A 14101-nucleotide genomic window follows, 5' to 3' on the forward strand; every position below is an offset into this window, starting at 1 on the left:
GCTAATGTTTTGCATACGTTTGCCATGGTTCATTCTTTGTTTTTGTTGTATATACCAGTTTACAAATACAATATTTTTCATATTATTCTACCAACTTAGCTTCAAAGTTTACAACCTCTTTACATCAGATATATGGATTTGGGTATGGAATTCATGTTGTGTTTGCAGTTTTTGCAGGATTTCAAATTTCTTCTAGTTGAAAAGCAGTTTCCTATTGAACAATTTATACGGATGCATTTTTTGGCTGTCAGTATATAGGTTCTTACAGTCATTAGGACATAATGGGGGGAAGACAGTAACTTATTGTCATGTGTATACCACCCACTACTGTTCATGTCGGTATACATTAAAGGTTAGCATTTACTGAAACATTTCAGTTGTCTTGCCTACTTACATTTAGTAAGTACTTAAAATGTTTACAAAAATTCATTGAATGTAAGGCCTTGTTGACAACCTAGTAGAAAATGGAAGTAAGTGGTCATGCTTCATTAAAGTTAGAGACAACATCACTTCTCCACTCACCGACTGCAATTATGTATGAACTGTTGTTCTTTTGCAATTTAATGAATTTCTTTATCAATGAGATTGTCCTGTAACAAGCAGTAATTATATATTTAGATGTAAGATTGATCTAGTATAGTTCTATTAGAAAAACCTGTACAAAAGACAATAGATTTAATAATACAACAGACCTATTCAAACTACAACTGTCTTTTCTTTTATTATTCAGTCATGGAAAAAAGACAATGTTGCCTCATGCTGTAGAAACAGCTTTATTATAATTTACCAAGATTGTTTGATTAAATTAACTCCTTAGCATCTGAGCAATTAATTTAGGACCTTTTTCAAAGGGTGAAGCCAAATCAGTGTTTTGGGTTTTTTAAAAGAAAAATCCTGATCTAATAGAAAACAAAAGTGTTCTTTGATTTTATATAACAATGCAGCACAATATCAATGTTGGACAGTCTGATAACGGAAGGAAATGTTAAATGCTTTGAGAAATATTGTCAGATGAAGATAACATATAACAGCTCCAATACTACAATGTTGGTCATTTTGGATGGAGTTAAAAGTAGTAGATATAATGTTATTTTATCTGTAATTATTTTGCACCAATATGTCAAATGTATCAGCAATTGGATTTTATAACTGCCCTATTTTTGTTGAGCTGTTTTAAAGATTGTTATTTACTACCAATCCACAGACCTAGATCAACAGAAGGTCAATACGCTTTTGTAATAAGCTCATCTTGTCTTTGTGCCATGAGTTCATTTTGTTCATGATCCAAGGCAGATCACAAGCTTTAAACTAAAACCACCTTTTTAAAAAGAGGTTACCCTGTGTTCACTATTAGTTACTCAGGATAGCTAACCGAATGCTCATCTTCAACTGCAATAGTCTGCCTGCACATTTCTACTGAAATGAAACATAAGATTTAACATCCCAGGCACCTTTTGTATTATACCTGTGCTGACTTTTTTTTATACCTACACTGACAATCTCTTCAAAATTTGATTTTAATTTCTGTTGTGCGTTTTCTGATTTGACGCCTTTAAGAATAAATCATAACTTTATGCATCCCAAATATTCATAATGTTCTTGATTAAGAGGAGGGATTGGAATAAGACAGTTTAACTGAAGACTCATTAATCTAAGACACATCTGTTGTGCATGTGTTTTAGTAATAATACTGTATCTGGAATTGATATGAAGCATTAAAATTAAAATGTAAAATGAGCTTACCGTAACATCCTCAAGCATCTGGTTCAATCCGCTTGGTTTCTCCAGAGCTTCTGAGCAAGGGTCTGTTTCAGATAGGAAGGATGTTCAGAAGCATGTATCCTGCTCTCGGATGAGCAGCAATACTTGAGCTGTGCCTTAACAATAAGCATCTGTTTGTATTGTTTGCAGTAGCTCTGCCGTCGAGCCGAGGCTGACAATCCGGTGTATGAAAATGCTGCTAAGCTCCTTTATATTTCCCCTCGTATCCAGAGTCCTTAGTGGTGCATGATTCACACTATCAGTTGTCACATTATCGGACTGCCTGCTCAGCGGTCATTAATAACTGAACACCCTCCATTCCCCAGAGAACAGCCAATGATTTCCAAGAGCTAAGGTGTATCCTTTACAACTGCTTGAGTCTGGTTGGATGAAATAACTTGTCCATCATCTGGCAGTTCTGCTGAAGAGTGGGTAAAAGGACCGAGTGTTCAGATTTCCCTTTGTATCCTCAGGAGCTGCTCTGCTCACAGTCTGGGACGTAATAGCGACACTTCTTGAGACATTGTTGGTGCCTTGCACTTAGTAATGTTCGATGGTGCATTTGATTTTAATGATTGGCGAAACTCACCTCGTTTTATCTCTGAGGGCTGTGAGCATCTCGCTTTATTTGTTTTCACACTGTAGGGATGGTGACTAACTCCTGGCAGGAAAACAAGCCGTGCCAGACACATGTGATAAGGTAGTGACCTCCCTCCCCCTTTCCTATCAATCCACCAACAACAGCACCGAGCTTGGCGTGGACACGCTCATATCTGTGCTGTCCTCCTGTGCATGAACTTAACAAAAAGTGTCTCGCAATATTTGCGAAGCATCTACTGGATTGTATTTGGAATCCATTTGGAACATAAGCTTTATCCTGTCACCGTCTTGACAGCTACAGGATCAATAGGTTCAGGAGTTTTTTTTAAGGTTTTGCTTTATTTGCTGTTATATTGTCGTAGAATATATATTTAAGAATTGTACAGTTAGAAAGCCTTCCGTTATGTTTTACTAAGAAACTTGATAACCTTAACGGAAGTACATGTGAACTCTGCTGAATTCAAATAAGGATAACGCCCGAGAGACACATGACTGCACTGTAAATACAAGCGAGGACAAAGCTCTTTGGTCAGCTGCAGTTTGAGGAAGTCCTGGTGTCTGTTACTGTTTTGTGAGCCACCTGCCCGTATTCTGATTCTTTCCCAAGTGATACAATTAAAGGTTTCAGTTGTCTGGAAAGCGGGGAAGCCTGAGCAATTTGTACAGATATTTAAATTCACCATGAGCATTATTCGTTTTTTGAAAAAAATGATTGCCCCCTTAGTTTAGGATTTTAAAAACGTCAGTTTAATTGAGAATTCCCACTCACAACAGGACAATGCATTTGGTTTTCCTTAATTTTTATTTGTGTAAAATGTTTGAAACAATATTTAACCACATATTAGTAAAAATAGGTGGTTATATTCCTGAATCGGTGTGCAGTCCTTCACGTGATATTTGTACTGGGAGCGTTGGTGAGGCCATGCCTAGTGTATTGAGAGCAATTTTGGACTCCTTCCATAGGAAAAATCTACTTCCCAGATTGCGAGTGCAACAAAGTCCATTACATTAGTTCCTCGGGTGGAGGAATTTTGCTATGGGGCAAGATTAATAGACTTGTCCTATATGCTCGGGAAGTTTAGAGAACCATTATTAACCATGCTTCCAGAGATGGGACTGGATTGAATACTGACCTTTCACCTCTGGATTAAGCCATTTTCCTACACTATTGTCATGCCTCTGTATGTTTTTGATATGTAGAAATCTATCAGTCTTAATTTTGAATATACTCACTAATTGAACCATACAATAGACAAAATTCTTACAAGGACCTTCAGACGGAATGCAGGGAGTATGTAGAGGAGCAGGGAGAAGTTCTACAACCAGGGGATAAAGTCTCAGAATAAAAGACTGATCATTGACATCTGAAGTGAGAAATTTATTCATTTAGAGGGGCTGAATTTAGAATTCCCTATTACAGACAGCTGTGAGTGCTCAATCAGTGAGTATATTCAAAATTAAGACTGATAGATTTCTACATATCAAAAACATACAGAGGCATGACAATAGTGTAGGAAAATGGCTTAATCCAGAGGTGAAAGGTCAGTATTCAATCCAGTCCCATCCCTGAAAGCATGGTTAATAATGGCTCAGTTGATGTCACAATTATCTGTTTGTGAACTGGTTTTCTCCTCCAAATTTGTTCTTATTACAAATTCTCTAGAGTTCAACAGTTGTCAATGAAATCCCTTTTCAAAGGATTGCTGTTGTGAATTTTTCAATAGATTGAATTGATAATTGATCAGCATGGACAGGTTGGACCAAAGGGTTTGTTTCCATGCTGCACATCTCTGTGACTATGACTCTATAAATTGAAGTTTAGAAAACTGAAGCTGGTGACTCCAGACCGTATTGAAATTACAATTCAGCAAATAATGAGACATTAAAAAGCATACATTACTATCAAATTAATACTAGTACCTTTCTCATGCAGGTCTTTCTTCTGTTTTCTTTATTGCGTTCAGTTGCTTGGCCAAATGGGGAAATATGCAAATACAGGTTTCATTCAGGAAGGCAACGATTGACAAGTGAGATCCTGTAATTTATTGATAATGTGCAAGGTGATTCTGGAGGAAAGTGTGACTATTTTACTTTTAACAAAAAGAAAGTTTATTTGAGAAGGCACAAAACTTATTGAAGGACTTCAGAAGTGAAGTCAAAGAGTCAGAGACAGCGATAACTCATCTACCCAATTCTTCAAACATTATCTTCTTTGCTCTGTATGTGGCAGAGTCTGCACAATATCTATTGAAGCTGTCAGCCATCTCAGATCTCATTGAACGGGATTAGCAGCAAGTTACCCTTAGTTCCCAATGACTGCTTAAGAAAATGATTGGGAAGAAATAGTTATAAATTCTTCAGAAGTTGTGAAGCATCCTGTCAGACTTGAAACGTTACTCTGTTTCTGTCTCTACTGATGCTACCAGAACTGTTAAGTTTCTCCAGCGTTCTCTGGGTTTGTTAGTTATACTTCTTCTCAGTTAAGAACTGGTTTAGAACCAGCCTCAAAGACTAGTGTCATTTTTACCTTCAGAAAGCACATTTGGGATTCCTTTCTCTATAAGATTATTTTAATTCTTTTACTTGTCTGCGCATCATTGGTAAGGCCAGTTTTTGCTGCTGTTCTCTAAATTTCTTGAGATTTGGTGGCAAGCTGGTGAGAATAGTGATGAATGCCTTTTTCACATTTATTTGAGGTTCCTCCCAGCAGCAATTCAAACAGACTATTCAGAAACAAAAATGAATAAATGAGGTGGTGTTACTACCTGTTTGTAGCTGAGGCACTATTTAAACAGTGCTTTTTGATAATCTAGCTCTATTATAGATTCTCTTGAACTGGTTGAGTACTGCGTGGGCCAACATTCAAAATTTAAAATGTAAAATAAAAATGTTGTTAATTATCAAAAGTTTTGAATTATTCATTATCTAAATGTATAATTAACTTTTTTAATGAAACCTCTTGAGTTAAAAAAGGCTTCATCTGATTCTTGGTCAATTGATCAACCATTTAAATGGCTAATTTTGAAATGACTGCGTGTAATTTATTGCTGAACTTAAATGAATGAGCCATTATACTTTAAAAACAATGTAACAATCAATTGTAATTAAAAAGGTATTTAGAAATCATGGGTAAAACTTGTTTTTGCCACTAATAAGGTAATTATCACACGCATGGGAAGATTTTTGATTATTCATCCACTCCTCTAATGAAAACATCATTAGATGCTCAAGGACGTTAGGCGTGTATCTTGCACACCCTCATTATTTTTATATTTTTTTAACCAACTATTTAAATTTGTCTTGGTATAGAATTGGCACCAGCATGATGGTATAACAATGGATGCCCTATTTCTTCTACAGTTGATAGTTCATTTCACTAGTTCCAGCAACATTTCAAATGGAAAGGTTTTGAATATGGTTTCATGGTGTACTGGTTCCCGTATAACAGCATACATCTCCCGGTATAAATGGAAACTAGTAATTCTTGTTCATGATGTATTTTCAACCCTTCACAGAACGGATAGATCAGTGCTGGTAACAAGTTTCATGTGTGAGTGGCTGGAAGAAGTAAATATATGGTGTAAACACACAATGTATACTTCAAGTTCTTCTAAATTAGGACAGAATGCATTAAGCATATTGCTCCTTTTGTGGGTGGCCCAGATATTGTTACCATGAGACTAACAAGGCTATCAACATTTACCATGTTGACAAGGTAAGTCTGTCAACAACTCTGGCTTCTCGATAAGCCGAGTGAAATGTGAAAATTGTGAAGTTTCTTTAAGAGATATGTTGCTTGTCCACAGGGGGCACTGGTGCAGTCCTTGCTAACAGACTAAAATCCCTGTAATGGTATGAATTTGCTGTACCCAGCCTCTCATTGGTATGCTTAGGAGTAGTTTGAGCTTTTAACAATGTAAAAAGTGATAATTATTGCTGAACAACCACATTATCCTGGAGAAAAAAATAATTTTATAAGTTTACAGATTTTATTTCTCAAGAAAAATAATATTACAGAGGATTTTTTTTGCTTTTTCTGTGTTTCTTTAAAATTTATCTCTGTTTCTTAATCTCATCTGTATTTCCCAAGCATTATTGCCCTTCCTAGAGTTAGTTTAAATTGAGTTTTTATTTCCAGTTTTTTGCTTTCTTAATTTGATTGATATTGCCCAAATGAAGTTACTTCATCCTGATTGGCCAGCCTTTCTGTTGCTTGCACTGTTCACAGATACTACTAATCCTTTGTAGGAAGCATTGCTCAGACAAGTATGTCAAATTATTGGAACCTCCATTGATAACTTCTGGTAATGGTAAGCAAGGGAGCAGGAAAACGTCTTTCTTTGCTGGGAGGGAAAAATCTAGACCATTATTGTTTTATTTACTCAGTGTTGACATTATAGAAGAGTTCACAGAAAAGCTAGTGAGAAGATTTTAAACTACCTAACTTTGTCTTGTATTGTGTTCAAAGAGTAACCATTTACTGAAGTGTTTATAGTCGGCCAATAATGTATGGGATGTGGCCTCATGCTTTTTCATTTCAAACAGCCTGCATATTGGGCACTATTAATCCATCTTCTAAGATGTAAACCATAGTGTGCCAGTGTAACATAATGGTGGCAGTTCCCTGGAGGATACAAAATTGTGTTATCACAAGTAAGATTGTCAAACAGTTTAAGTTTTAAAGAATTAGTTGTCAAAGATCTTCATATCTTTGTCTATGCATTGAAGATACTCTGCACCATATTGTGTTGCAATTTTACACTGCTAAATGGGATAGACTTGAACAGATCTAGCAATTTAAAACTGGGCATCTATTGAGTGGTATGGACCATTGGCAGAATTGTATACAGCTACAATATGTAACCATTTACCCCAGCATAATTCCTAATCTACCATTTCCTATCAAGTCAGGAGATCAGCATTGTTTCAATGCAGAGTGCAGGAAGGCATGCCAAGAGTATCAACAGACGTATCTAAAAATGAAGTGTCAACCTGGTAAAGCTATAACACATGATGAGTCAGACAGCAGAAGCAGATAGGGCTCAGCAATCCAACAAACAAAAGATCAGATGTATACTCTGTAATCCTGGCACATCCAGTTGTGAGTGGTGGTGGATGATTAAACACTAGTACCATTATCCTGCATCTTTATTGATGGGGAAGCATATCACCTCAGTGTAAAAGACAAAGTTGAAACTTGACATCTACCTTCAGCCAGAAGTGTCAACTGGATAGTCCATTTTGGCCTCCTCCTAATGTCCCCAGCATCATAGGTACCAATCTTCAACCAATGCAAATCATTGTGTCTAGTAGCAAGAATTGGCTGAAGGCATTGGAGCCTGCAAAGGCTGTGGAGCCTTTCAATCTTTCGGCAGTATTACTAAGAATTGTGCTCAAGAACTTGTCGCATCTCTAGACAAGCTGTTCCAGTAGTGACACCACTGGTATGTACTCGACAATGTGGAAAATTGCCTAGATGTACCTTCCCACATTTATAAAGGAATAACTTACTTGTTGATGTTCAGTTTGTGTTCTGCTAGGCCCATTTAACTCCTGACCTAATTATAACCTTGATCTGAATATGGACAAAGAGCTGAATTCCAGAGGTGAGGTGAGAGTAACTGGCCTTTACATAGAAGCATAGGAAATAGGAAAATAAGGTTTTTTGGCTTTTCAAGCTTTCTCCATCAATCAGTGTGATTATGGGTGATCATCCAACTCAATTCCTGTTTTCTTCCCAAACCCTTTGATCCCTTTAGCCCTACAATCTGTATCTAACTCATTCTTGAAACTATTCAATGTTTTGGCCTCAACCAGTTTCTGTGATAGAGGATTCCACAGACTTACCATTCACTGCTAAAGAAACTTCTCTTCATCTTGGTCCTAAACAACGACCCCATATCCTTAGACTGTGACCTCTGTTCTGGATGTTCTGGACATTAAGAAGCATTTGTCTGTGTGTAACTTTGAGGAACTCTAGCAAAAATGGAGTCAATAGGAATGATCTGCTATTTGAAGTCAGACTTGGCACCAAGGAAGATGGTTGATGGCGATCAATAATCTCAGTCCCAGGATATCTCTGCAGGACAGTCTCAGTCTCGTGTCCTCGGCCCAATCACCTTCAGCTGCTTCATCAATGACATTCCCGCCATGCAAGGATTGTGAGCCTGTGGGATTCTTTACTACTGTGGGCTGTGGAGACTCAGTCTTTGAATGTGTCTAAGATAAACGTTGATAGATTTCTAATTAGCAGTAGTTCACAGGTATATAGGGATGAGGTTAGTAAAAGTGTTCAATGACCATAATCATATTGAATGGTGGGGCAGACTCAAGAGGCAAAATGGCCTCCTCCTGTTTTGGTGTTCTATCATCCAATCAAGGACAAAGCATATTGCTTGTTTGTCACCCCGTCAATCACGTTAAACATTCACACACATGCATCTGATTCAATTCAACACACAGTGACAGCAATATGTACCATCTTCAAGATGCACAATAGTATCTGTCTGAGGCTCCTTTGATGGCAGCTTCCAAATCCATAACCTCTACAGCCTAGAAGGACTAAGACAGCAACTGCAACCATTTGCAAGTTCACATCCAAACCATGTACCATCCTGATTTGAAAACTGGATCATTGTTCCTTCATTTTCACTGGACCGTGCTTCCTAACAGCACTGTGTGTATCCCTACACCTTACTGACTGCAGCCGTTCCAGAAGGAAGGTCACTCCCACCTTCTCCAGGGCAACTCGGTATATAAATATTGGACTAGTCATCAATGCTAACATCCCATGAACAATGAAAGAAAATGTGCAAGATAAGGCTAGAGTTATCCTAATTCTAAAGTATTGCTATGCCATTTAATTATTGACAAAATACTTTTATTATTGTGTCTACTTTTTGTTTGTCATTATTGATGATGACAGTTGCAAGGCATAAAATATATTTCATTTTCAACTATTGGAACAAATTAGACCTATCATGTTTTAATAAATATAGGTAGTGTTTACATAGTATTCCAGGATTGCTTTGCTTTCAATACTCAACACAATTGTATTGTCTTTATAGTTAATTTGTGAGAGAAGGATGATGAAGGAGAAAGTGATGGTTGGTAGAAACTCTACATTTTGGAGGTGATTACGTTTAGAACACAACCTGGCTCTGAAACAAAATGATTTTTGACAAATAGATAGATGTTTTGTTGTGATAGTAAAGTGCTGAGTTAATTAGGTTTACTTCAAATCTTCAACATACTAAGCATGCAGTGTAATGAGCACTTAGTTCATCCCATTTAGCTTGCTTGTGTGGTGTTTACCATTAACAATTGTTGCATATCTTCCTTGGTTTAACCTCCTAAAGACTTACCAGTCCTAAAGTACTTTTCCAACAGTAGTAAAATAGTCAAGAGTAGAGTCTGCTTAAAATGTGTTTTTGAAAACTTGATTTTGAACAATTTGCTGAACATAATTTGCAGTTTATTGTTTTATTTTGTCATCAATTCCCTAAGAAAGAGTCTGTGCACCATCTGCTGAATGTCACTTGGCTTTCGCCAATGGATCTCTAACTTTAAAAACAACCTGTTCTGATTCAGAATTGCGAAGTTTATAGATCCACCCAAACCTGTAGAGGTGGGAACAGCAGCGTAATTATAATTCACATGGTACCCTAAAAATGGTATTGTTTTCAATTATCGCTTCCCACTCCAAAACAATTATTGGAACCCATTATGTGTTTCCTTGGGGCACCATTTTCCTTTCTGATCTCCCCAAAATTGGCTCTCTTCAGATGGAGCAAGACCATGATTAATGTTGAATTTTTTTTAAAAATTCACTCATGGGATATGTGTGTTGCTGACTGGCCAGTATTTATTGCCTGTCCCTAATTGCCGTTGAGAAGATGGTGGTGATCTGACTTCTTGAAATGCTGCAGCTTATGTACCATCGGTAGATCACATTGATATTAGGAAGGAATTCCAGAATTTTTGACCCCGCGATACTGAAGAAAGATGCATTTCTAAATCAGGGCAGTGAATTGCTTGGAGTGGACTTGAAGGTTGGTGGTCTGCCAAAGTGTCAGCTGCTGTTGTAGATGGAAGTGGTCATGGGTTTGGAAGGTGTTGACTAAGGACCTTTGCTGAATGTCTGCAGTATGTAGCGTTGCAACTGAGCTTTGGTGGTGAAGGGATGTGGTGCCAATCAAGTGGGCTGCTTTGTCTTGGAAGGTGTCAAGCTTCTTGAATGTTGTTAGCACTGCACCCATCCAGGCAAATTGAAAGTATTCCATCACATTGAAAGGACAGACAATTGGGCAGAGGGGGTGGGCTTGACTTGTCAGTAACAAATGAGGTTTGTGACTAACAAAAAGTCAAATAGGATGAGAAGGCATAGAATTTGTGTGGGGAAAGGAGAGGAACTGTAAAGGAGAAAAGACCCTGACGGAAGGTGTGTACAGGCCTCATAGCAGTAGTCAGCATATGGGGAAGAAAATAAATGAGGAGATAGAAAAGGCATGTCAAAAAAGCACTATTACAATAAACAATGTGCAGGTGGAATGGGAAATTCAGATTGGTAGTGGACCACCAGAAAAGGAGTTAATGGAATGTCTATGGGATGGTCGTTTTGAAGCAGCTTGTGGTAGGGTCCACTGGGAACTAGACAATCTGGATTTGGTGATGTGTAAAGATGCAGACTTGACCATAATATGATTGAATTCACCCTGCAGTCTGAGAGTGAGAAGCTGAAATCAAATGTAACGCCATTACAATTGAGTAAAGGTAACTACATGAGGGAAGAACTAGCCAAAGTTGAGTGGGAAGGAGCCTATTGAGGAAGGTGTGGAGGAGCAATGATAGAAATTTCTGGGGATACTTTGGGAAGCACAACAGAAATTCATCTTAAGCAAGAAGAAAAATACTAAGGGGAAGACAAAGCAACCATAGCTGATGAGGAAAGTCAAAGACAGCATAAAAACATACAAAGTGGTGAAGATTAGTATTGATAAAACATGGTGCTGGTAAATGAAGAGCAGGTCAGGCAGCATCTGAGAAGCAAGAGAGTCAATATTTCAGGCATAACTTTTCTTCAGAACTGGGGAGGGGGTGGGGGCCTGAGAGATAAAGAGTAGGAGGGGTTGTGGAAGCAGGGGAAAGGTTGGTGGGTGATCTTTGAGAGGGAGGAGGAAAATTTCTTCAAGGTGGGCATCCTTGGAAGAGGCTTTGCAGTAAGCTTTGCAGCAACTAGGAGAAAGTGAGGACTGCAGATGCTGGAGAATCAGAGTTGAAAAAGTGTGGCGCTAGAAAAGCACAGCAGGTCAGGCAGGTCTGAGGAGCAAGAGAGTCGATGTTTTGGGGATGAGAGATAAATAGGGGTTGGGCCTTGGGGAAAAGGATTAGTAGGAAGCCAGAGGGTTAGGAAGCCTGTAAAAACCAGCAGGCAATAGCTAAAAAAAAGGCGCAAAGAGGGAAGAAGATGAAATATGAGGGAAAGCTAGTTATTAATATAAAAGAGGATTGCAAGAGTTTCTTAGATATCTAAAAGGTAAGGGAGAGGTAAGAGTGGACAGTAAGACCAGTGGAAAATGAGGCTAGAGACGTAGCATTGTGGAAACGAGAAATGGCAGAAGGACTGAACACATACTTTGTATTAGTTTTCATAGTGGAAGCAACCAGTAGCAAAACAGAACTTCAAGAGTCAGGAGGCAAGGGTGAGTGCAATAGCTGTCACTGAAGCTGGGGAAGCTGATGGTGGATAAATCACCTTGACCAGATGGACTACACCCCAGAATTCTGAAGCTGATGACTGGGGAGATTGTAGAGGCATTGGTGGTGATCTTTCAGGAATCATTGGAGTCAGGGAGGGCTAACGTAATACTCATGTTTAAGAAGGGACGGAGCAGAAGACAGAAAATTATAGGCCAGTTAACCTGACCTCAGTTGTTGGTAAAAAAAAATTTAGATCCATGCTGAAGGATGAGATTGCGAAGTACTGGGATGTGCACAGTAAAATAGGACTGAATCATTACAGCTTAATCAAGGGCTTGTCTGACAACTCTGTTATCATTCTTTTGAGCAAGTAATGAGCAAGTTAGAAAAAAAAGAGCCAGTGGATGTGTTCAATTTGTATTCCCAGAAGGCTTTTGACAAGGTGCTGCACAGGAAGCTGCTAAATGAAATAGGGACAAGATACTGGCAAGGATAGAGGATTGACTGATTGGCAGAAGGCAGAGCGTAGGGGTAAAGATGTTCATTTCAGGAGGGCAGCCGGTAACCATTGGAGTTCTGTGTTTGGATCACAACCATTCATGTTATACGTTAATGATCCAGTCAAAGGAAATGAGGACATTGTTGCTGAGTTTGCAGATGGCACAAAGATCGATGGGGGTGGGCGGGGGTAGGCCATGTTAGGGAAGTGGGGAGGCTGCAGAAGGCCTTAGACAGGCTAGGAGACTGGGTAAAGAAGTGACAGATGGGATACAATGTAGAAAATGTCAGATTTTGCACTTTGGTTGGAAGAATAGAGATATGGACTATTTTCGAAATGGTAAAGGCTTTGGAAATCTGAAATGTAAAAGAACAGGGGTCCTAGTTCAGGATTCTCTTTTAACACGCAGATTTAGTTGGCAGTTGGGAAGGCAAATGCAATGTTAGCCTTCATTCTAGAAGGGCTAGAATACAAGAGCAGAGTTGTACTGCTGAAGCTGTATAAGGCTCCAGTCAGAATCTTCTGAGCAGTTTTGGGCCCCATGTCTAAGGCAGAATGTGCTGGTGTTGGTGTGGGTCCACAAAGTGTTTAAAGATGATCCTGGGGATGAAGGGCTTGTCAAATAAGGGCTGGTTGAGGATTCTGAGTCTGTTCTTAAAGTAATTTAGAAGGATAAGGCCTGAATGAAGTGGACATAGAGAAGATATTTCTACTAGTAGAAAAGACTAGGACAGAGGACAGCCTCAGAATGGAGGGATGATCCTTTAGAAGTTAGAGGAAAGCATTTCTTCAGCTAGAAGGTGGTGAATCTGTGGAATTCATTTCTACAGAGAGTTGAGGAAGCCAAGTCATTCAGTATATTTAAGTCAGAGAGAGGTTTTTGATTGGTAAGGGGAGCTGAAAATGTGTTGCTGGAAAAGCGCAGCAGGTCAGGCAGCATCCAAGGAACAGGAGATTCGACGTTTTGGGCACAAGCCCTTCTTCAGGAAGCCCTTATTCCTGAAGAAGGGCTTATGCCCGAAACGTCGAATCTCCTGTTCCTTGGATGCTGCCTGACCTGCTGCGCTTTTCCAGCAACACATTTTCAGCTCTGATCTCCAGCATCTGCAGACCTCACTTTCTCCTCAATTGGTAAGGGGAGCAAGGGTTACGGGGAGAAGGCAGGTCATAGAGTCATAGGGATGTACAGCATGGAAACAGACCCTTCGGTCCAACTCGTCCATGCCGACCAGATATCCCAACCCAACCTAGTCCCACCTGCCAGCACCCGTCCCATATCCCTCCAAACCCTTCCTATTCATATACACATCCAAATGCCTCTTTAATGTTGCAATTGTACCAGCCTCCACCACATCCTCTGGCAGCTCATTCCATACACGCACCACCCTCTGTGTGAAAACGTTGCCCCTTAGGTCTCTTTTATATCTTTCCTCTCTCACCCTAAACCTATGCCCTCTAGTTCTGGACTCCCTGACCCCAAGGAAAAAAACTTTGCCTATTTATCCTATCCATGCCCCTCATCATTTTGTAAACCTCTATAAG

General features: G+C 39.1%; 2 protein-coding genes across 4 annotated transcripts in view; one reads left to right on the forward strand and one right to left on the reverse strand.

Moving 5' to 3' along the window:
• lrrn3a (leucine rich repeat neuronal 3a) overlaps positions 1-2393 on the reverse strand; it is a 51682-nt gene extending 49289 nt beyond the window's left edge. For both annotated transcript variants that reach the window (XM_060839821.1, XM_060839820.1), the window contains exon 1: positions 1744-2393. The gene's annotated coding sequence lies outside the window, so the exon portion shown is untranslated. The remainder of the gene's footprint in view (positions 1-1743) is intronic.
• Positions 1-14101, forward strand: part of immp2l (inner mitochondrial membrane peptidase subunit 2) — a 558776-nt gene that overhangs the window by 288434 nt on the left and 256241 nt on the right. The window lies entirely within an intron of this gene.

The sequence above is a fragment of the Hemiscyllium ocellatum genome, chromosome 19 (assembly GCF_020745735.1).
Source record: "Hemiscyllium ocellatum isolate sHemOce1 chromosome 19, sHemOce1.pat.X.cur, whole genome shotgun sequence".
Classification (NCBI taxonomy): Eukaryota; Metazoa; Chordata; class Chondrichthyes; order Orectolobiformes; family Hemiscylliidae; genus Hemiscyllium; species Hemiscyllium ocellatum.